This window comes from Carassius auratus, chromosome 20 (assembly GCF_003368295.1).
Source record: "Carassius auratus strain Wakin chromosome 20, ASM336829v1, whole genome shotgun sequence".
NCBI lineage: Eukaryota > Metazoa > Chordata > Actinopteri > Cypriniformes > Cyprinidae > Carassius > Carassius auratus.
Genome location: NC_039262.1, coordinates 4144285 through 4166935, shown reverse-complemented (window position 1 = coordinate 4166935; position 22651 = coordinate 4144285).

Genomic DNA, 22651 nt, shown 5'->3' with positions numbered 1-22651 from the left:
TACTGTACACCATCCTGACTGACACTTGGCATAGTGATCTCCGTCCATAAAGCTATGAAAATGGAGCACCTTACAGGCCCTTTCTGTGCTGAAATTAAGTCTTAAGGTGGAAGTCCGCAATTAATTTTGGTAATAATAATAATTTCCAATGCACCGTAGGTCTTAGATTTGAGTACTCTGCACTTTTTATCATAGTAGCAGCACTTTAATCTCTTATTGTTGAAATCGCAAAATTATGTGTAATTTTCACACTAGAACCCAGCTAATACTGAATGCTCTCAGAACATTAACATTCATAGAATTTTTCTTAAAGTCGTCTGGTCTTTAATGATTTTTGCAAAATGTTAACAAAAAAAATAAAAAAATTATACATAATTTTTTTGAACATTATCGTTTCAAAATGTTGACCTGACATTGAAAAGTTCAAATTGATAAACATTTGCCAGAACGTTATAAACATTGTTAATGGCACATTTTTTGGTTGGACATTCATTTAGGCTTTTTTAAGTGTTATTACTTAGTATTGTTTCAGAATGTTAAGATGACACTTAAAAGTAATTCCCATAATGCTTTGCAAAGCATTAGCACAAAAGAATTATCTATACAGGGTTCATCAAATGTTTAGTTGGATATTTGTCTAACCTTTGCACTCTAAAAAATGCTAATAACAGTCTTCTGACTAACAGTCTGTAAGTACGTTAACATTTTTAAAGAATTTGCCACTGATGACTCAATGGAAATAACATTTCCATCACACGCTTGAGGAATTCAGTCAATCACAATGTACTGGATAGCTGACCAATCAGAGCACACCTAGCTTTTCAGAAAGATGAGCTTTGTAAAAATCGATGCGTTTCAGCAGGCGGGGCATAGAGGAAAATCAGTAATGTATGTTATTTGGAAAATAATGTTTTTTTTTTTTTGTTTTTTTTTTTACCTTAAACCATGTAAACACATTGCTTTACACCGAATATACAATATAATATTATTTTAGCAACGTCATATGTCCTCTTTAAGCCTTGTAGAATGTTCCAGCGTTTTCTCTAACATTAGTATGAACAAAAAAATGGCTTATAAAACACTTTCAGAGAACATTGAGAAATAACTTGACAGGAACAATTTAGAACACATTTTTGTTAGTTGGGAAGAGAACCGCAGTTGAGTTGTACTGAGTGACAGTCTGTACTTTTTACTCTGTTGCATAATAATTTTATACTCTAGAGACATTTAAATGCAAACATTGTCCATCCTGGTGTTTTATGTCCCCCAGAGTAAGTCAACTCCAGTAATCCTCTCTGTGAAAGAGTTGAAGAGATTTAGAAAAGGCGAGCGCAATTCCTCGCTAAAGTGGAGCATGATTCCAAATCTACCTCTCTGCCTTTCATTATGATATGTGACAGGGACCGGCAGAAATGTCCATCAGCTAATCCTCTTAGTGTTCATAATGCTGACTCTGCTTAATGGACCTGACAGCTGAGCTGTAAGACCAGACCGGCCAGAAATGGTCCGTTGTGTTCCTGGAGGACCGTGTGATTCTGCCAAGTAAGACATGTTCCTGCATGGATCAACATCTTTTGCTGATCCTGGATCAACATACTATCCAACAATATAGACCTAACCCAGTCCCTTCCCCTAAACCTAACCCATAATTTATTCCTAAAATCAGAGGGAAATGATAGGTGATTAACAAGGGTGTAGAAGCATCTAACAATGATTGTAAGCCTAAAACCCATTTCTTGAAAACGTATCCCTCTGGTTGACTGTAATGTTGTTCCAGGATCAACAAGGATTCACTGCCACACCCAGTGCTTAAAATGTATATATTTATATCATTTTATGTAGTTAATCAATATCACACGAAGAGTGCCATTTCAGTTTTCCTCCAAAAAACAGCATGATTAAAATGTGATATTAAGTTACTACAAACAATAATTTAATTACAAATACAAAATGTTACAGAATAATGTAATATATGGATGAATAATAGCCTAAAGTACCTTTGTGCCAAAAGGGTTCTTTCTTGTCATTATAGAACCTTTTTAGCATAAAAGATTCTTTGGAGTTGAGTAAAGAACCCTATGGTTCTATATAGAACCCCAATGAACCCTTTTTTCTAAGAGTGTGTTGTTATAACGTTCACCTTGGAGATTGAAACTGTTTCTTTTTTGAGACCCCAGGAGCCCAAATTCAGACCCAGAACAAAAAAACCCACAGAAGAGGTGGGAGTTCAAAGGAGGAATCTTTATATTACCAAACTGCAGGGAGAGGAAGAGTAGATACAAGTCCAGATCTACAATCTGATGTGATCCGTCCACCTCAGAGAAATCCAGTGTTGAGCTGCTGCAAGAGCTTTTGAAGCACAGCAGCTGTGGTCAAAGAGTTCTCGTGTGTTCTGATTGGTGGATGATGACGATGAGTGGATAAAGACTAGAGCAATCAAATAGTCAGTATGTTTCGAAGTGGAAAGCAGTTCGGAATGGAAATATTGATATTTTATTTGTTAACATACTTTTCGTACCTTAAAATCAGTTAATGTTATGAAATTAGAGAACTAAGCCAATAGTAGCGCTGGCGGTGTCATTTGATTTGTCAGTTTGGGAGTTCAAAGCGTGTTAGCGAATCATTTGAGTAAGTTTGGGGATCGCGAATCATTTGAATTCGTTTGGGAGTTCGTATCGGGTTCGCGAATCATTTGAATTAGTTCAGTTGTTCGCAGTGGGTTCGCGAATCATTTGAGTTAGTTTGGGGATCGCGAATCATTTGAGTCAGTTCGGGAGTTTGGAGCGGGTTCGCGAATTTGAGTCAGTTCGGGAGTTCGGAGCGGGTCGCGAATCATTTGAGTCAGTTTGGGGATCGCGAAACATTTGAGTCAGTTCGGTTGTTCGTAATGGGTTCGCGAATCATTTGAGTCAGTTCAGGAGTACAAAGCGTGTTCGCGAAATATTTGAGTCAGTTTGGGGATCGCGAATCATTTGAATCAGTTCGGGAGTTCATAGCGGGATCGCGAATCATTTGAGTCAGTTCGGGAGTTCGGAGCGTTTCTTGAATCATTTGAGTCAGTTTGGGGTTCATAGCTGTATATGGATAGGCCTTTTTAACTAATTTAGTAGCTAGTTCTAATTACGTTTTCCACGCGTGTTTAGGTGTGATAGCCTATGTGTACTCGTATTTTTTGTTTTAATGATGTGCCTTTTAACAGTATCAAGTATATTAAAAAACTAAACAAATCGTGACTAAAAAATGCACGCATCTAGGCTAATGTAAAGTTACATTATGAAGTCATACTAGTGTGTGTGGCACGTGTGCATTTTGAGTGCGTTCTTTCACTGCATTATTCCGTATATTCAAATGCATTCATGAATGCTTGTGAATGATCACAAAATTCAAGATATGGGGGTTAGAAAATATGTATATTTATATCATTTTATGAAGTTAATCAATATCACACGAAGAGTGCCATTTCAGTTTTTCTCCAAAAATCAACATGATTAAAATGTGATATTAAGTTACTACAAACAATAATTTAATTCACACCTACAATCCCTGCCGGACTTGAGATTCGAACCCACAACCTTCGTGTTACAAGTCCAACTCTCTAACCATTAGGACATTACTGCCAGTGAATAACAAATATGAGGAGCTTATTCACAATGGTTTACAGATAATGTTCATAATAAATGATCTGTCAGCGATGACCTTTGATTGACAGCATTTAAACCCACCGTTTTTACTTTCTAGAATTTGGAGTCGTTTCTAAAAGCAGAGCATCCACCACAGTATTCATTTTTCTCAAACTGTGCAGACTTGTCTCTTTATCTTCAGTCGTGGTGCTCCTCGCAGCAGGTGGGTGAGATTGTTTTTCACCCACAGATGATCGAAGCTGTAGTTTGGAGCCAGCGAATAGCATCACTGCGTGTGGGATCTTTAATGGTGGACCATCTCAAAGCTCAAAGCTCCGTAGATTTGCCTACAATCCTCATCAAAACTCTGCAGTATATTGTAGTTTTGGGGACTGATAGGGTTTTGCATTCTCCTCTTGCAAAAGTCACATACTTCTGGTTGCTATGTAGTTGCTAATGTCTTCTGAGTGGATGCCTGCCTTTAGAAACTGTTTGAATGTTTGGATGCTTTGTGTTGGTCAGTGAGATTATCACTAATGATGTGTGAATGTGGGCAGCATTAGCTGCTAGTAAAGTCACGAATCAAACCCTGCGCTCCAGATTTTACCCACAGTCAGCAGAATCAAATCATGCTTGAAAACATTTTCCTCCTCCTTACAGCAAATCAGTGGGAATGTGGGTACATGGTGATATATATATATATATATATATATATATATATATATATATATATATATATATATATATATATATATATTTTTTTTTTTACCATTTAATAACACATTTTGGAAAACACATTTCTTTATTTTATTTTTAATTAACATTTATAAAGAAATTTGCATTATTGGATTTTATATATATACAATAAATGGCATGGTATTTTCCAAAAATGTAAATTATATATATATATAAAAAATACCATGCCATTTATTGTAGTGTATTGATGTGAAATAATAAATTAGCATTATTGTTTCCATTTTTGAAAAGTACCTTTTTTTAGTGCATTATCATTTGACAACAACATTTGCATAATTGTTCCCAATTTTGCAAAATACTTTTTATTATTATTTCCATTTAATAACAAATTTGCATTATTGGTCCCATTTTGACAATATATATATATTTTTATTGCCATTTATTAACAAATTTGCATTATTGTTTCTATTTTTTCTATTGTTTGTATACCCATTTTGGTGCATGGTATTGGCATGCACTTTCAGTTCAGTCCATTTTGTCATGCATATTTTCAGATACTAACCTGTTACAATCATAGTTGTTTAAATATGTGCAGTATAACCGCTGATAATATCCAGCATGTGCTTGAGTTGCAGATGATCGACTGAACGTTTGTTCCCGAGGTGATGGAGTTTGTAATATTCAGGAAAGTACAGAAATAGCTGTCAGTGTCTGCTGGAAGAAGAATGAAATATGCCCTGCTCAATCAGTATTATCCAACATGAGAACAGAGTGCTTTGTGGGTAAGGTGACACTGTCATTTTTCTGCAAGAGAGATGTGGCAGTGCAGATATTAGACAATATTCTATAAAGCTCCCTATGATTCTTGAATATTGTTAAAACCATAGTATTTACATTCACATGCACCACAAAAAATATAATAGTTAAAGTCACAATGGTTATTCCAACAACATTTTCAGCTGGTTAGAGAGGATTAATTTGGTTTTAATAACTATGCGCTCCCATAATGTAAAAGATACAATGGGTTTTGTGATTGTCCTCAAGGTGAATTTACTTTGAGTTCTTCTTCACTGAACGGCAGAGAGACACAAACAAGTCGTTTGTTACTGTCTTCATCATGATGATGCCGTCACTGCAGATTAAACAGGCTCTTTCTCTGAGTAATAACCTTTGTGGTTTGTCTTTGTCTGAGTAAAGGTTACCCTCTCAAACCACAGCGTTCCTAAACACAGCTGATTCTAGATGGCGAGTGGTTCAATGAATGCATTCTTCATTGGGCAAACAATATAGTATACAATATATAACACCTACAAATGAAACTTTCATATTTCACACATATATATATATGCTTTTAAATAACATTTATTATGCTTTAATGTTGCATTTTGTCATTTTGTAGCTTGACAAACAATACTTTATATTGGAAACAGCGGAATGGATGTTTTTCTAAATGTTTATTTCACAGAAGAAAGAAAGTTATAAACAGAAAGACATGAGGATGAGTAAAAGATGAGGTACCACTTTACATTAAGGTCCCATTAGAAAACTTTAGCTAACAATAAATAATGAGCAACACTTGTTATTCTTTTAGTCTTTTTTTTTTAGTGTTAAGAATATAGCTATCTATTTATTTAATCATGTTAGCTCAGGTCCATTAAATAATATCAAAATCCACAATGCTTTTATTTTATTAGTGTATTAGTATTCAGTTGCTCCAAAAAAAAAAAAACTTCCTCCATTCTTCCATCCGCGCTCGCGACCGCTCGCACCTCATGTTTGCGGCTGAATGTTCATAACTGATGGATGAATCCAATCCAGTGAAGAGAAAAGAAAACTAAAAGTAAAAACAAAAAACACATAAAGTTGGCTTGACGTTGGATGTTGGACGAGTCTCAAATTTAGGGACCGTCTCTAAAGTTACATGCGATATTGGTATACACTTTTCTAACGTCAGTAGCATTTGAGGAGAATGACTTATAGTCATAAAAACAATTGTAATTGTTCATGTAGGTGTCAGCTATAATGCACAATTGAATTGAATGTTTGATATTTCTTAAAAGAATCTGTAATTCATATGTAAATTGTGCTACTCTTTCACATGGGCTCAAACGCAAATTTAAAGCTCAATAGGATTTGAGGAGAAAGACTTACAGTCATAAAACAATTGTAATGTGTTAATTTAGGTGTCAGCTACAATGCACACCTTATACATTTTTAATATATATTAAAATAAAGTATAAATCATTTAGGTAAAAATGAGGCCCGTTTATCACTTTCAGGCACATTCCTGTGAAAGTTTTTTTATTTTTTTTCAGGTTCCCTTACGAAAATTGGGAAGTCGTGGCCTAATGGTTAGAGGGTTGGACTCCCAATCGAAGGGTTGTGAGTTCTAGTCTCGGGCCGGACGGAATTGTGGGTGGGGGTAGTGCATGAACCGCTCTCTCTCCACCTTCAATACCACGACTTAGGTGCCCTTGAGCAAGGCATCGAACCCCCAACTGCTCCCCGGCCGCCGCAGCATAAATGGCTGCCCACTGCTCCGGGTGTGTGTTCACAGTGTGTGTGTGTGTGTTCACTGCTCTGTGTGTGTGCATTTCAGATGGGTTAAAATCAGAGCACAAATGGCTGAATGTCACTTCACTTCAACTGCAAATTAACCATGGTTTTGTTACTTCAAATAATAATTTACAAAGTATTAATATACTGTAGTATTATTATTATATATTTTTTTTGCTATAAAAACATACCTAAGCCATCAATAGCCTTTGACTTAAAATGCATTATATAAAAAAATAATGAGGCAATAATGGTTGGTTAATAATAACACTTTTACAATACATAATGTAGGCAAATACAAAATAAACAATTTATGTACATGTTATTACAAATGCCATGGGATTGCTGCTGTTACACTTACAGGACAATATAATCCTTGTTTAGGCTACTGACCAAACATTTAATTCATATTCACTTAATATTTCATTTTTGGACACCTTTTTGCTATAGATGACACAGGCTTTATAATTTCTTCAACAAAAAAACGTGCATATCACAACCCTTACAAAAATAAACCATGGTTTTATCATAGTTAAACTGCTTAATTTCCTTTTGCGTGATTTCTGAATGCTTGAGACTATAAAATAAATTAGAGTCATAATAAAGTTATAGCCACTGTGAACCCTTGGTATTTCTAACTGCATTACTTGAGGATGTGCTAATCGCCTTCCTGATATTGATGATCTTCTCAGAAAAGAAGGATGCAAACTCACTGCATTTTCTGTCTGAGATCATTTCACTGGGAATCTGACTTCAGTCTATGTCTTGTAACTTTCAACGCTCCTCTGGTTTCAGTTGTGTTTTTGTTTATTTTGGTGACGTATAAATAAAGTCTTCCCATCTGCCTGCACTTGAGTCTTCGCCTCTTGCGATCCGTGACACTACGTCTTTAATAACAATGGATGAAAAGTTTAGAGCCCTGCTGACGATTAAGTCTAGAGTGTGTCCACCTTTGTGTGTGGGTCCATGTCCATGCTGAATCGACAGGTAAAAAAAAAGCATCAAGTCCAAATATTCATTTATCACCTGTTTGACAAACACTTGCTGCTTCGATGTCCAGATTTGAATTTAAAAAAAAACTCAAACATGCTCCAAAGTCCAGATCTGAATCAACCGAGTCGCGAACAGGCTCCGAAGTCCAGATCTGAAAACTTTGACCAAAGAATGTAAAAAATAACTCTATTTCTCTAATAACTCTACAACTCTATGAAAGATTCAGATCACGTATCTAGTAAAAGAGAAATAATAAGAGGAGTGAAGTTTCCTACCGTTCTGCTGTGTTTGGTCCTCACGCGCGTCTGACGCTCCGCGGCGCGTCTCCGCCCCTCACACGCACGTTTACAGCGCTAAATTAATCATCTTTGCTAATTATTATACATTTACTTCATTGTCAGCTTCAGGTACTTCATTTATTATTGTTCAATGAACTGTTTGAAACAAAAAAAGGTTGTATTTCAGTAATAATTCAAAATTATCAAAATAAAATATATAAAATAATAGTTTATATTTTAATATCCTTTAAAATATAATTTATTTCTGTGATGTGCAGCTGTATTTTCAGCATCATTCCTCCAGTCTTCAGTGTTACATGATCTTTAGAAATCATGAAAATATGATGATTTATTATTAGAACTATTAATAGTTGTGCTATCAAATAATCTTTTGGAATGTGCGATACTTTTTTAAGGATTCTTTGATGTACAATTTATTTTAAAGAACAGCGTTTATTCAAAATATAAATCTCTTCTAACAATATTAATCTCTGATATCACTTCTTATCAATTTGACACATCCTGAATAAAATATTCTAAAATCTAATAAAGAATACAATTTCTTATAAAAAAGAAAGGATAAAAATGTACTGACCCCAAACTATTGAACTGTAGTGAATATTGTTAGAAAAGTCTTCTATTTAAAATAAATGCTCTTCTTTTTAACTTTTCATTCATCAAAGAATCCTGAAAGTAGTATCACAGTTTCAGCAGCACATCTCTGATAATAAATCATCTTATTATTCTGATTTCTGAAGATCATGTGACACTGAAGACTGGAGGAATGATCCTGAAAATCTCAGAAATAAAATAGATTTTAATGTATATTAAAATAAAAAATAATGTTGTTTTACTTGCTGTTAATATTTCACTTGTTTAACAGAATTTTTGATCAAACAAATGCAGTTTTGATTTGTAAACTCTAGTAAGAAAAAAAAGCATTAAAAATCATTTTGATCCCAAATTCTGACTTACACACTAATCCCCACAATAATAAAGATGTTAAATACTCATCTGAGGAGAAAACTTCGTTGCATCATAATGAAAGGATGTGTGACGTTCACTTTTCTGTAAACTGAGCCATACATTGTTTCACTGATTTAGGGTAGAGTAAGAATATTTACTGTATTGCGCAAGTTAGTCCATACTTAGATATAATTTTATATGCAATATTACTTTTTCTTTTCATGATCATATTTAAGAGTTCATGATAATTAATGTTCAACTTTATTTCTCAGTTGATTAATCCATCCACAATTCATAAAACACAACACATGCAACTGAGGTACAAGAAGTATTGACATCCAAAAGTCATTGAAATAATTTAAAAATCACATCGACAGGTTAAAAAAAAGCCTCAGGTCAAATATTCATTTATCACAAATTAACTGTTTGACAAACACTTCCTGCTCCGAAGTCCTGATCTGAATCAGCCGAGTCGCGAACATGCTCCGAAGTGCCGATCTGAATCAATCGAGTCGCGAACATGCTCCGATGTGCCGATCTGAATCAACCGAGGGCGCGAACATGCTCCGAAGTGCCGATCTGAATCAACCGAGGGCGCGAACATGCTCCGAAGTGCCGATCTGAATCAACCGAGTCGCGAATAGGCTCCGAAGTGCCGATCTGAATCAACCGAGTCGCGAACATGCTCCGAAGTCCAGATCTGAATCAACCGAGTCGCGAACATGCTCAGAAGTGCCGATCTGAATCAACCGAGTCGCGAACATGCTCCGAAAAGCCGATCTGAATCAACCGAGTCGCGAACATGCTCCGAAGTGCCGATCTGAATCAACCGAGTCGCGAACAGGCTCCGAAGTGCCGATCTGAATCAACAGAGTCGCGAACAGGCTCCGAAGTGCCGATCTGAAAACTTCGACCAAAGAATGTAAAAAAATAACTCTTTTTTTCTAATAACTCTACAACTCTATGAAAGACTCAGATCACGTATCTAAAAATAAATCGCTATAGTAAAAGAGAAATAATAAGAGGAGTGAAGTTTCCTACCGTTCTGCTGTGTTTGGTCCTCACGCGCGTCTGACGCTCCGCGGCGCGCCTCCGCCACTCACACGCACGTTTACAGCGCTAAATTAATCATCTTTGCTAATTATTATACATTTACTTCATTGTCAGCTTCAGGTACTTCATTTATTATTGTTCAATGAACTGTTTGAAACAAAAAAAAGTTTGTATTTCAGTAATAATTCAAAATTATCAAAATAAAATATATAAAATAATGGTTTATATTTTAATATCCTTTAAAATATAATTCATTTCTGTGATGTGCAGCTGTATTTTCAGCATCATTCCTCCAGTCTTCAGTGTCACATGATCTTTAGAAATCATGAAAATATGATGATTTATTATTAGATCTATTAATAGTTGTGCTACCAAATATTATTTTGGAAACTGCGATACTTTAAGGATTCTTCAATGTATAATTTTTTTTTAAAGAAATAACTTTTATTCAAAATATAAATCTCTTCTAACAATATTAATCTTTGATATCACTTCTTATCAATTTGACACATACTGAATAAAAGATTTTAAAATCTGATAAAGAATACAATTTCTTATAAAAAAGAAAGGATAAAAATGTACTGACCCCAAACTACTGAACTGTAGTGAATATTGTTAGAAAAGTCTTCTATTTAAAATAAATGCTCTTCTTTTTAACTTTTCATTCATCAAAGAATCCTGAAAGTAGTATCACAGTTTCAGCAGCACATCTCTGATAATAAATCATCTTATTATTCTGATTTCTGAAGATCGTGTGACACTGAAGACTGGAGGAATGATGCTGAAAATCTCAGAAATGAAATAGATTATAATGTATATTAAAATAAAGATAATGTTGTTTTACTTCATAATAATATTTCACTTGTTTTACTGAATTTTTGATCAAACAAATGCAGTTTTAATTTGTAAACTCCAGTAAGAAAAAAAAAGCATTAAAAATCATTTTGATCCCAAATTCTGACTTACACACTAATCCCCACAATAATAAAGATGTTAAATACTCATCTGAGGAGAAAACTTCGTTGCATCATAATGAAAGGATGTGTGACGTTCACTTTTCTGTAAACTGAGCCATACATTGTTTCACTGATTTAGGGTAGAGTAAGAATATTTACTGCATTGCGCAAGTTAGTTCATACTTAGATATAATTTTATATGCAATATTACCTTATCTTTTCATCATCATATTTAAGAGTTCATGATAATTAATGTTCAACTTTATTTCTCAGTTGATTAATCCATCCACAATTCATAAAACACAACACATGCAACTGAGGTACAACAAGTATTGACATCCAAAAGTCATTGAAATCATTTAAAAATCACATCGACAGGTAAAAAAAAAGCCTCAGGTCAAATATTCATTTACCACAAATTAACTGTTTGACAAACACTTCCTGCTCCGAAGTCCTGATCTGAATCAACCGAGTCGCGAACAGGATCCGAAGTGCCGATCTGAATCAACCGAGTCGCGAACAGGCTCCGAAGTGCCGATCTGAATCAACCGAGTCGCGAACATGCTCCGAAGTGCCGATCTGAATCAACCGAGTCGCGAACATGCTCCGAAGTGCCGATCTGAATCAACCGAGTCGCGAACAGGCTCCGAAGTGCCGATCTGAATCAACCGAGTCGCGAACATGCTCCGAAGTGCCGATCTGAATCAACCGAGTCGCGAACATGCTCCGAAGTGCCGATCTGAATCAACCGAGTCGCGAACAGGCTCCGAAGTGCCGATCTGAATCAACCGAGTCGAGAACAGGCTCCGAAGTCCAGATCTGAAAACTTTGACCAAAGAATGTAAAAAATAACTCTAATTCTCTAATAACTCTACAACTCTATGAAAGATTCAGATCACGTATCTAGTAAAAGAGAAATAATAAGAGGAGTGAAGTTTCCAACCGTTCTGCTGTGTTTGGTCCTCACACGCGTCTGACGCTCCGCGGCGCGTCTCCGCCCCTCACACGCACGTTTACAGCGCTAAATTAATCATCTTTGTTAATTATTATACATTTACTTCATTGTCAGCTTCAGGTACTTCATTTATTATTGTTCAATGAACTGTTTGAAACAAAAAAGGTTGTATTTCAGTAATAATTCAAAATTATCAAAATAAAATATATAAAATAATGGTTTATATTTTAATATCCTTTAAAATATAATTCATTTCTGTGATGTGCAGCTGTATTTTCAGCATCATTCCTCCAGTCTTCAGTGTCACATGATCTTTAGAAATCATGAAAATGTGATGCTTTATTATTAGAACTATTAATAGTTGTGCTATCAAATATTATTTTGGAAACTGCGATACTTTAAGGATTCTTCAATGTATAATTTTTTTTTAAAGAACAACTTTTATTCAAAATATTAATCTCTTCTAACAATATTAATCTTTGATATCACTTCTTATCAATTTGACACATACTGAATAAAAGATTTTAAAATCTGATAAAGAATACAATTTCTTATAAAAAAGAAAGGATAAAAATGTACTGACCCCAAACTACTGAACTGTAGTGAATATTGTTAGAAAAGTCTTCTATTTAAAATAAATGCTCTTCTTTTTAACTTTTCATTCATCAAAGAATCCTGAATGTAGTATCACAGTTTCAGCAGCACATCTCTGATAATAAATCATCTTATTATTCTGATTTCTGAAGATCATGTGACACTGAAGACTGGAGGAATGATGCTGAAAATCTCAGAAATAAAATAGATTTTAATGTATATTAAAATAAAAAATAATGTTGTTTTACTTCATAATAATATTTCCCTTTTTTCCTGTATTTTTGATCAAATAAATGCAGTTTTGATGAGTAAACTCCGATAAGAAAAAAAAAAAACCCATAAAAAATCATTCTGATCCCAAACTCTTACCAGGGTGTGTGTGTAGCACTAACACACTTATCCCCACAATAATAAAGATGTTAAATACTCATCTGAGGAGAAAACTTCGTTGCATCATAATGAAAGGATGTGTGACGTTCACTTTTCTGTAAACTGAGCCAAAGATTTTTTCACTGATTTAGGGTAGAGTAAGAATATTTACTGCATTGCGCCAGTTAGTTCATACTTAGATATAATTTTATATGCAATATTACCTTATCTTTTCATCATCATATTTAAGAGTTCATGATAATAAATGTTCAACTTTATTTCTCAGTTGATTAATCCATCCACAATTCATAAAACACAACACATGCAACTGAGGTACAACAACTATTGACATCCAAAAGTCATTGAAATCATTTAAAAATCACATCGACAGGTTAAAAAAAAGCCTCAGGTCAAATATTCATTTATCACAAATTAACTGTTTGACAAACACTTCCTGCTCCGAAGTCCTGATCTGAATCAACCGAGTCGCGAACATGCTCCGATGTGCCGATCTGAATCAACCGAGTCGCGAACATGCTCCGAAGTCCCGATCTGAATCAACCGAGTCGCGAACATGCTCCGAAGTGCCGATCTGAATCAACCGAGTCGCGAACAGGCTCCGAAGTGCCGATCTGAATCAACCGAGTCGAGAACAGGCTCCGAAGTCCATATCTGAAAACTTTGACCAAAGAATGTAAAAAATAACTCTATTTCTCTAATAACTCTACAACTCTATGAAAGATTCAGATCACGTATCTAGTAAAAGAGAAATAATAAGAGGAGTGAAGTTTCCTACCGTTCTGCTGTGTTTGGTCCTCACGCGCGTCTGACGCTCCGCGGCGCGTCTCCGCCCCTCACACGCACGTTTACAGCGCTAAATTAATCATCTTTGCTAATTATTATACATTTACTTCATTGTCAGCTTCAGGTACTTCATTTATTATTGTTCAATGAACTGTTTGAAACAAAAAAGGTTGTATTTCAGTAATAATTCAAAATTATCAAAATAAAATATATAAAATAATAGTTTATATTTTAATATCCTTTAAAATATAATTTATTTCTGTGATGTGCAGCTGTATTTTCAGCATCATTCCTCCAGTCTTCAGTGTCACATGATCTTTAGAAATCATGAAAATATGATGATTTTTTGTTAGAACTATTAATAGTTGTGCTACCAAATATTATTTTGGAAACTGCGATACTTTAAGGATTCTTCAATGTATAATTTTTTTTAAAGAACAACTTTTATTCAAAATATAAATCTCTTCTAACAATATTAATCTTTGATATCACTTCTTATCAATTTGACACATCCTGAATAAAAGATTCTAAAATTAAAAAGAATACAATTTCTTATAAAAAAGAAAGGATAAAAATGTACTGACCCCAAACTACTGAACTGTAGTGAATATTGTTAGTAAAGTCTTCTATTTAAAATAAATGCTCTTCTTTTTAACTTTTCATTCATCAAAGAATCCTGAAAGTAGTATCACAGTTTCAGCAGCACATCTCTGATAATAAATCATCTTATTATTCTGATTTCTGAAGATCATGTGACACTGAAGACTGGAGGAATGATGCTGAAAATCTCAGAAATAAAATAGATTATAATGTATATTAAAATAAAAATAATGTTGTTTTACTTCATAATAATATTTCACTTGTTTTACTGAATTTTTGATCAAACAAATGCAGTTTTGATTTGTAAACTAAAGTAAGAAAAAAAAGCATTAAAAATCATTTTGATCCCAAATTCTGACTTACACACTAACCCCCACAATAATAAAGATGTTAAATACTCATCTGAGGAGAAAACTATGTTGCATCATAATGAAAGGATGTGTGACGTTCACTTTTCTGTAAACTGAGCCATACATTGTTTCACTGATTTAGGGTAGAGTAAGAATATTTACTGTATTGCGCAAGTTAGTTCATACTTAGATATAATTTTATATGCAATATTACTTTTTCTTTTCATGATCATATTTAAGAGTTCATGATAATTAATGTTCAACTTTATTTCTCAGTTGATTAATCCATCCACAATTCATAAAACACAACACATGCAACTGAGGTACAACAAGTATTGACATCCAAAAGTCATTGAAATCATTTAAAAATCACATCGACAGGTTAAAAAAAAGCCTCAGGTCAAATATTCATTTATCACAAATTAACTGTTTGACAAACACTTCCTGCTCCGAAGTCCTGATCTGAATCAACCGAGTCGCGAACAGGATCCGAAGTGCTGATCTGAATCAACCGAGTCGCGAACAGGCAACGAAGTGCCGATCTGAATCAACCGAGTCGCGAACATGCTCCGAAGTGCCGATCTGAATCAACCGAGTCGCGAACATGCTCCTAAGTGCCGATCTGAATCAACCGAGTCGCGAACAGGCTCCGAAGTGCCGATCTGAATCAACCGAGTCGCGAACAGGCTCCGAAGTCCAGATCTGAAAACTTTGACCAAAGAATGTAAAAAATAACTCTATTTCTCTAATAACTCTACAACTCTATGAAAGATTCAGATCACGTATCTAGTAAAAGAGAAATAATAAGAGGAGTGAAGTTTCCAACCGTTCTGCTGTGTTTGGTCCTCACGCGCGTCTGACGCTCCGCGACGCGTCTCCGCCCCTCACACGCACGTTTACAGCGCTAAATTAATCATCTTTGCTAATTATTATACATTTACTTCATTGTCAGCTTCAGGTACTTCATTTATTATTGTTCAATGAACTGTTTGAAACAAAAAAAAAAGTTTGTATTTCAGTAATAATTCAAAATTATCAAAATAAAATATATAAAATAATGGTTTATATTTTAATATCCTTCAAAATATAATTCATTTCTGTGATGTGCAGCTGTATTTTCAGCATCATTCCTCCAGTCTTCAGTGTCACATGATCTTTAGAAATCATGAAAATATGATGATTTATTATTAGAACTATTAATAGTTGTGCTACCAAATATTATTTTGGAAACTGCGATACTTTAAGGATTCTTCAATGTATATTTTTTTTTTTAAAGAACAACTTTTATTCAAAATATAAATCTCTTCTAACAATATTAATCTTTGATATCACTTCTTATCAATTTGACACATACTGAATAAAAGATTTTAAAATCTGATAAAGAATACAATTTCTTATAAAAAAGAAAGGATAAAAATGTACTGACCCCAAACTACTGAACTGTAGTGAATATTGTTAGAAAAGTCTTCTATTTAAAATAAATGCTCTTCTTTTTAACTTTTCATTCATCAAAGAATCCTGAAAGTAGTATCACAGTTTCAGCAGCACATCTCTGATAATAAATCATCTTATTATTCTGATTTCTGAAGATCATGTGACACTGAAGACTGGAGGAATGATGCTGAAAATCTCAGAAATAAAATAGATTATAATGTATATTAAAATAAAAATAATGTTGTTTTACTTCATAATAATATTTCACTTGTTTTACTGAATTTTTGATCAAACAAATGCAGTTTTGATTTGTAAACTCCAGTAAGAAAAAAAAGCATTAAAAATCATTTTGATCCCAAATTCTGACTTACACACTAACCCCCACAATAATAAAGATGTTAAATACTCATCTGAGGAGAAAACTTCGTTGCATCATAATGAAAGGATGTGTGACGTTCACTTTTCTGTAAACTGAGCCATACATTGTTTCACTGATTTAGGGTAGAGTAAGAATATTTACTGCATTGCGCCAGTTAGTTCATACTTAGATATAATTTTATATGCAATATTACCTTATCTTTTCATCATCATATTTAAGAGTTCATGATAATAAATGTTCAACTTTATTTCTCAGTTGATTAATCCATCCACAATTCATAAAACACAACACATGCAACTGAGGTACAACAAGTATTGACATCCAAAAGTCATTGAAATCATTTAAAAATCACATCGACAGGTTAAAAAAAAGCCTCAGGTCAAATATTCATTTATCACAAATTAACTGTTTGACAAACACTTCCTGCTCCGAAGTCCTGATCTGAATCAACCGAGTCGCGAACAGGCAACGAAGTGCCGATCTGAATCAACCGAGTCGCGAACATGCTCCGAAGTACCGATCTGAATCAACCGAGTCGCGAACATGCTCCGAAGTGCCGATCTGAATCAACCGAGTCGCGAACATGCTCCGAAGTGCCGATCTGAATCAACCGAGTCGCGAACATGCTCCGAAGTGCCGATCTGAATCAACCGAGTCGCGAACAGGCTCCGAAGTCCATATCTGAAAACTTTGACCAAAGAATGTAAAAAATAACTCTATTTCTCTAATAACTCTACAACTCTATGAAAGATTCAGATCACTTATTTAGTAAAAGAGAAATAATAAGAGGAGTGAAGTTTCCAACCGTTCTGCTGTGTTTGGTCCTCACGCGCGTCTGACGCTCCGCGGCGCGTCTCCGCCCCTCACACGCACGTTTACAGCGCTAAATTAATCATCTTTGCTAATTATTATACATTTACTTCATTGTCAGCTTCAGGTACTTCATTTATTATTGTTCAATGAACTGTTTGAAACAAAAAAGGTTGTATTTCAGTAATAATTCAAAATTATCAAAATAAAATATATAAAATAATAGTTTATATTTTAATATCCTTTAAAATATAATTTAGTTCTGTGATGTGCAGCTGTATTTTCAGCATCATTCCTCCAGTCTTCAGTGTTACATGATCTTTAGAAATCATGAAAATATGATGATTTATTATTAGAACTATTAATAGTTGTGCTATCAAATAATCTTTTGGAATGTGCGATACTTTTTTAAGGATTCTTTGATGTACAATTTATTTTAAAGAACAGCGTTTATTCAAAATATAAATCTCTTCTAACAATATTAATCTCTGATATCACTTCTTATCAATTTGACACATCCTGAATAAAAGATTCTAAAATCTAATAAAGAATACAATTTCTTATAAAAAAGAAAGGATAAAAATGTACTGACCCCAAACTATTGAACTGTAGTGAATATTGTTAGAAAAGTCTTCTATTTAAAATAAATGCTCTTCTTTTTAACTTTTCATTCATCAAAGAATCCTGAAAGTAGTATCACAGTTTCAGCAGCACATCTCTGATAATAAATCATCTTAGTATTCTGATTTCTGAAGATCATGTGACACTGAAGACTGGAGGAATGATGCTGAAAATCTCAGAAATAAAATAGATTTTAATGTATATTAAAATAAAAAATAATGTTGTTTTACTTGCTGTTAATATTTCACTTGTTTAACAGAATTTTTGATCAAATAAATGCAGTTTTTATTTGTAAACTCCAGTAAGAAAAAAAAGCATTAAAAATCATTTTGATCCCAAATTCTGACTTACACACTAATCCCCACAATAATAAAGATGTTAAATACTCATCTGAGGAGAAAACTTCGTTGCATCATAATGAAAGGATGTGTGACGTACACTTTTCTGTAAACTGAGCCATACATTTTTTCACTGATTTAGGGTAGAGTAAGAATATTTACTGCATTGCGCAAGTTAGTTCATACTTAGATATAATTTTATATGCAATATTACTTTTTCTTTTCATGATCATATTTAAGAGTTCATGATAATTAATGTTCAACTTTATTTCTCAGTTGATTAATCCATCCACAATTCATAAAACACAACACATGCAACTGAGGTACAACAAGTATTGACATCCAAAAGTCATTGAAATCATTTAAAAATCACATCGACAGGTTAAAAAAAAGCCTCAGGTCAAATATTCATTTATCACAAATTAACTGTTTGACAAACACTTCCTGCTCCGAAGTCCTGATCTGAATCAACCGAGTCGCGAACATGCTCCGAAGTGCCGATCTGAATCAACCGAGTCGCGAACAGGCTCCGAAGTGCCGATCTGAATCAACCGAGTCGCGAACATGCTCCGAAGTCCCGATCTGAATCAACCGAGTCGCGAACATGCTCCGAAGTGCCGATCTGAATCAACCGAGTCGCGAACAGGCTCCGAAGTGCCGATCTGAATCAACAGAGTCGCGAACAGGCTCCGAAGTCCCAATCTGAAAACTTCGACCAAAGAATGTAAAAAAATAACTCTATTTTTCTAATAACTCTACAACTCTATGAAAGACTCAGATCACGTATCTAAAAATAAATCGCTATAGTAAAAGAGAAATAATAAGAGGAGTGAAGTTTCCAACCGTTCTGCTGTGTTTGTGTCACGCTGCCAGTCTTTGTTTTCCTGGGTGTTCCCTAGTGAGCTCACTTCCCCTTAGGCACTTCACCATAGGCACTTTAATTCCGCTAGTCTGGTCGTGTCTTCACAGTAATTGCACTCCAATTAGAATCGCACAGGTGTTGACTATACTCTGTCATTAGTTTCCCTATATAGAGCTGTCTTTCTCTGTTGTCATCATGGAGTCCTTACCCTATGTGTCTCATGCTCTCGTTCCCCCGAGACTTCCTCTACCTTCTCATTCTTCCGAGTTCCCCGTTTCATCCGGTTCCCTCTTTTGGTTACGTTTGTCTCTCATGACTGTTTATTTTTGTAGTTACCCCTCTGTTTAAATAAAAACCCTTACCTGCATTTGGATCTACCCTCTCTTTGTGTTTTCCCAAACCCAACCGTGACAGAAGGACTCCATCATGCCTAGATCCAGCGGTGTGAGATTTCGAATCGGTTCCCCAGCCACCATGGAGGAACGGAGGGGGAGATTCCGGAACTTAACCACCCTTCATCAAGAGGGAAGGGAGGTGGGTGGCCTGGCGCAATTGTTTTGGACTTTGGCAGTCGGGTTAGGTTACAATGATGCAGCACTAAAGGATTGGTTTAATAATTGCCTGGATGATCCTTTACCTCAATGGGAGATGAAGGGGTTAGAGATCCTGGACTTTTGGGGGTTTACCAATTACCTGCACCATCGTGCTCAGTGGAATGCAACAACCACACCAGAGTTTCCAGACAAGGCTGCCAGCTCAGCCCCACAACCCAAGATGGCCACCAGCCCAGCCCCACAGCCCAAAATGGCCGCCAGCCTAGCGCCACAGCTCAAGATGGCCGCCAGCCCAGCACCACAGCACAAGATGGCCGACTCAACGCCACCGACTCTCCATCGTAGAGGGCGGAGGAGGAGACAGGCAGCTACTGTTCCTCAGGACCCGGAGAACGTTCCCGAGCGGGCGGCTGCCGTCCATGAGGCCATTCCCGATGCGGTGCCCGCTGCTGTTCCGGAGGCGGTGGCCGAGGCTGTTCCCGATGCGGTGCCCGCTGCTGTTCCGGAGGCCGAGGCGGTGGCCGAGGCCGTTCCCGATGCGGTGCCCGCTAATGTTCCGGAGGCCGAGGCGGTGCCCGATGCAGTCTCCGAGGCGGTGCCCGATGCAGTCTCCGAGGCGGTGCCCGATGCAGTCTCCGAGGCGGTGCCCGATGCAGTTCCCGAGGCGGTGCCCGATGCTGTTTCCGAGGCCGAGGCTGTTCCCGAGAAGGTGCTCGATGCTGTTCGAGAGGCCGAGGCAATGCCCGATGCTGTTCCCGATGTGGTGCCCGCTGCGGTTCTGGAGGCCGAGGCGGTACCCGCTGCTGTTCCGGAGGCCGAGGCGGTGGCCGAGGCCGTTCCCGATGCGGTTCCCGTTGCTGTTCTGGAGGCCGAGGCCGTGCCCGCTGCTGTTCCGGAGGCCGAGGCGGTGACCGAAGCCGTTCCCGATGCGGTTCCCGTTGCTGTTCCGGAGGCCGGGGCGGTGGCCGAGGTCGTTCCCGATGCGGTGCCCGCTGCTGCTCCGGAGGCCGAGGCTGTTCCCGAGGCGGTGCCTGATGCAGTTCCCGAGGCGGTGCCCGATGCAGTTCCCGAGGCGGTGCCCGATGCTGTTCCCGAGGCGGTGCCCGATGCAGTTTCCGAGGCGGTGCTCGATGCTGTTCCCGAGGCGGTGCCCGATGCAGTTCCCGAGGCGGTGCCCGATGCAGTTCCCGAGGCGGTGCCCGATGCTGTTCCCGAGGCGGTGACTGATGCTGTTCCCGAGGCGGTGGCCGAGGCCGTTCCCGATGCGGTTCCCGTTGCTGTTCTGGAGGCCGAGGCGGTGCCCGCTGCTGTTCCGGAGGCCGAGGCGGTGACCGAAGCCGTTCCCGATGCGGTTCCCGTTGCTGTTCCGGAGGCCGGGGCGGTGGCCGAGGTCGTTCCCGATGCGGTGCCCGGTGCTGCTCCGGAGGCCGAGGCTGTTCCCGAGGCGGTGCCTGATGCAGTTCCCGAGGCGGTGCCCGATGCAGTTCCCGAGGCGGTGCCCGATGCTGTTCCCGAGGCGGTGCCCGATGCTGTTCCCGAGGCGGTGCTCGATGCAGTTCCCGAGGCGGTGCCCGATGCAGTTCCCGAGGCGGTGCCCGATGCAGTTCCCGAGGCGGTGCCCGATGCAGTTCCCGAGGCGGTGCCCGATGCAGTTCCCGAGGCGGTGACTGATGCTGTTCCCGAGGCGGTGCCCGATGCAGTTCCCGAGGCGGTGCCCGATGCTGTTCCCGAGGCGGTGCCCGATGCAGTTCCCGAGGCGGTGCCCGATGCAGTTCCCGAGGCGGTGCCCGATGCAGTTCCCGAGGCGGTGCCCGATGCTGTTCCCGAGGCAGTGCCCGATGCTGTTCCCGAGGCGGTGCCCGATGCAGTTCCCAAGGCGGTGCCCGAGGCTGTTCCCGAGGCGGTGCCCGATGCAGTTCCCGAGGCGGTGCCCGATGCAGTTCCCGAGGCGGTGCCCGATGCAGTTCCCGAGGCGGTGCCCGATGCTGTTCCCGAGGCGGTGCCCGATACAGTTCCCGAGGCGGTGCCCGATGCTGTTCCCGAGGCGGTGCCCGATGCAGTTCCCGAGGCGGTGCCCGATGCAGTTCCCGAGGCGGTGCTCGATGCTGTTCCCGAGGCGGTGCTCGATGTTGTTCCCGAGGCGGTGCCCGATGCAGTTCCCGATGCAGTTCCCGAGGCGGTGCCCGATGCAGTTCCCGAGGCGGTGCTCGATGTTGTTCCCGAGGCGGTGCTCGATGTTGTTCCCGAGGCGGTGCCCGATGCAGTTCCCGAGGCGGTGCCCGATGCAGTTCCCGAGGCGGTGCCCGATGCTGTTCCCGAGGCGGTGCCCGATGCTGTTCCCGAGGCGGTGCCCGATGCAGTTCCCGAGGCGGTGCTCGATGCTGTTCCCGAGGCGGTGCTCGATGTTGTTCCCGAGGCGGTGCCCGATGCAGTTCCCGATGCAGTTCCCGAGGCGGTGCCCGATGCAGTTCCCGAGGCGGTGCCCGATGCAGTTCCCGAGGCGGTGCCCGATGCTGTTCCCGAGGCGGTGCCCGATGCAGTTCCCGAGGCGGTGCTCGATGCTGTTCCCGAGGCGGTGCCCGATGCAGTTCCCGAGGCGGTGCCCGATGCAGTTCCCGAGGCGGTGCCCGAGGCTGTTCCAGAGGCGGTGCCTGATACAGTTCCCGAGGCGGTGACCACAAGGCTGTGGTGGTCTTCTACTCCGCCCTGGGGGACTCTGGCGGTGACCACGAGGACGTGGTGGTCGTCCGCTCCACCCTGGGGGACTCGGGCGGTGACCACGAGGACGTGGTGGTCGTCCGCTCCGCTCTGGGGGACTCCGGCGGTGACCATGAGGACGTGGTGGTCTTCTGCTCCGCCCTGG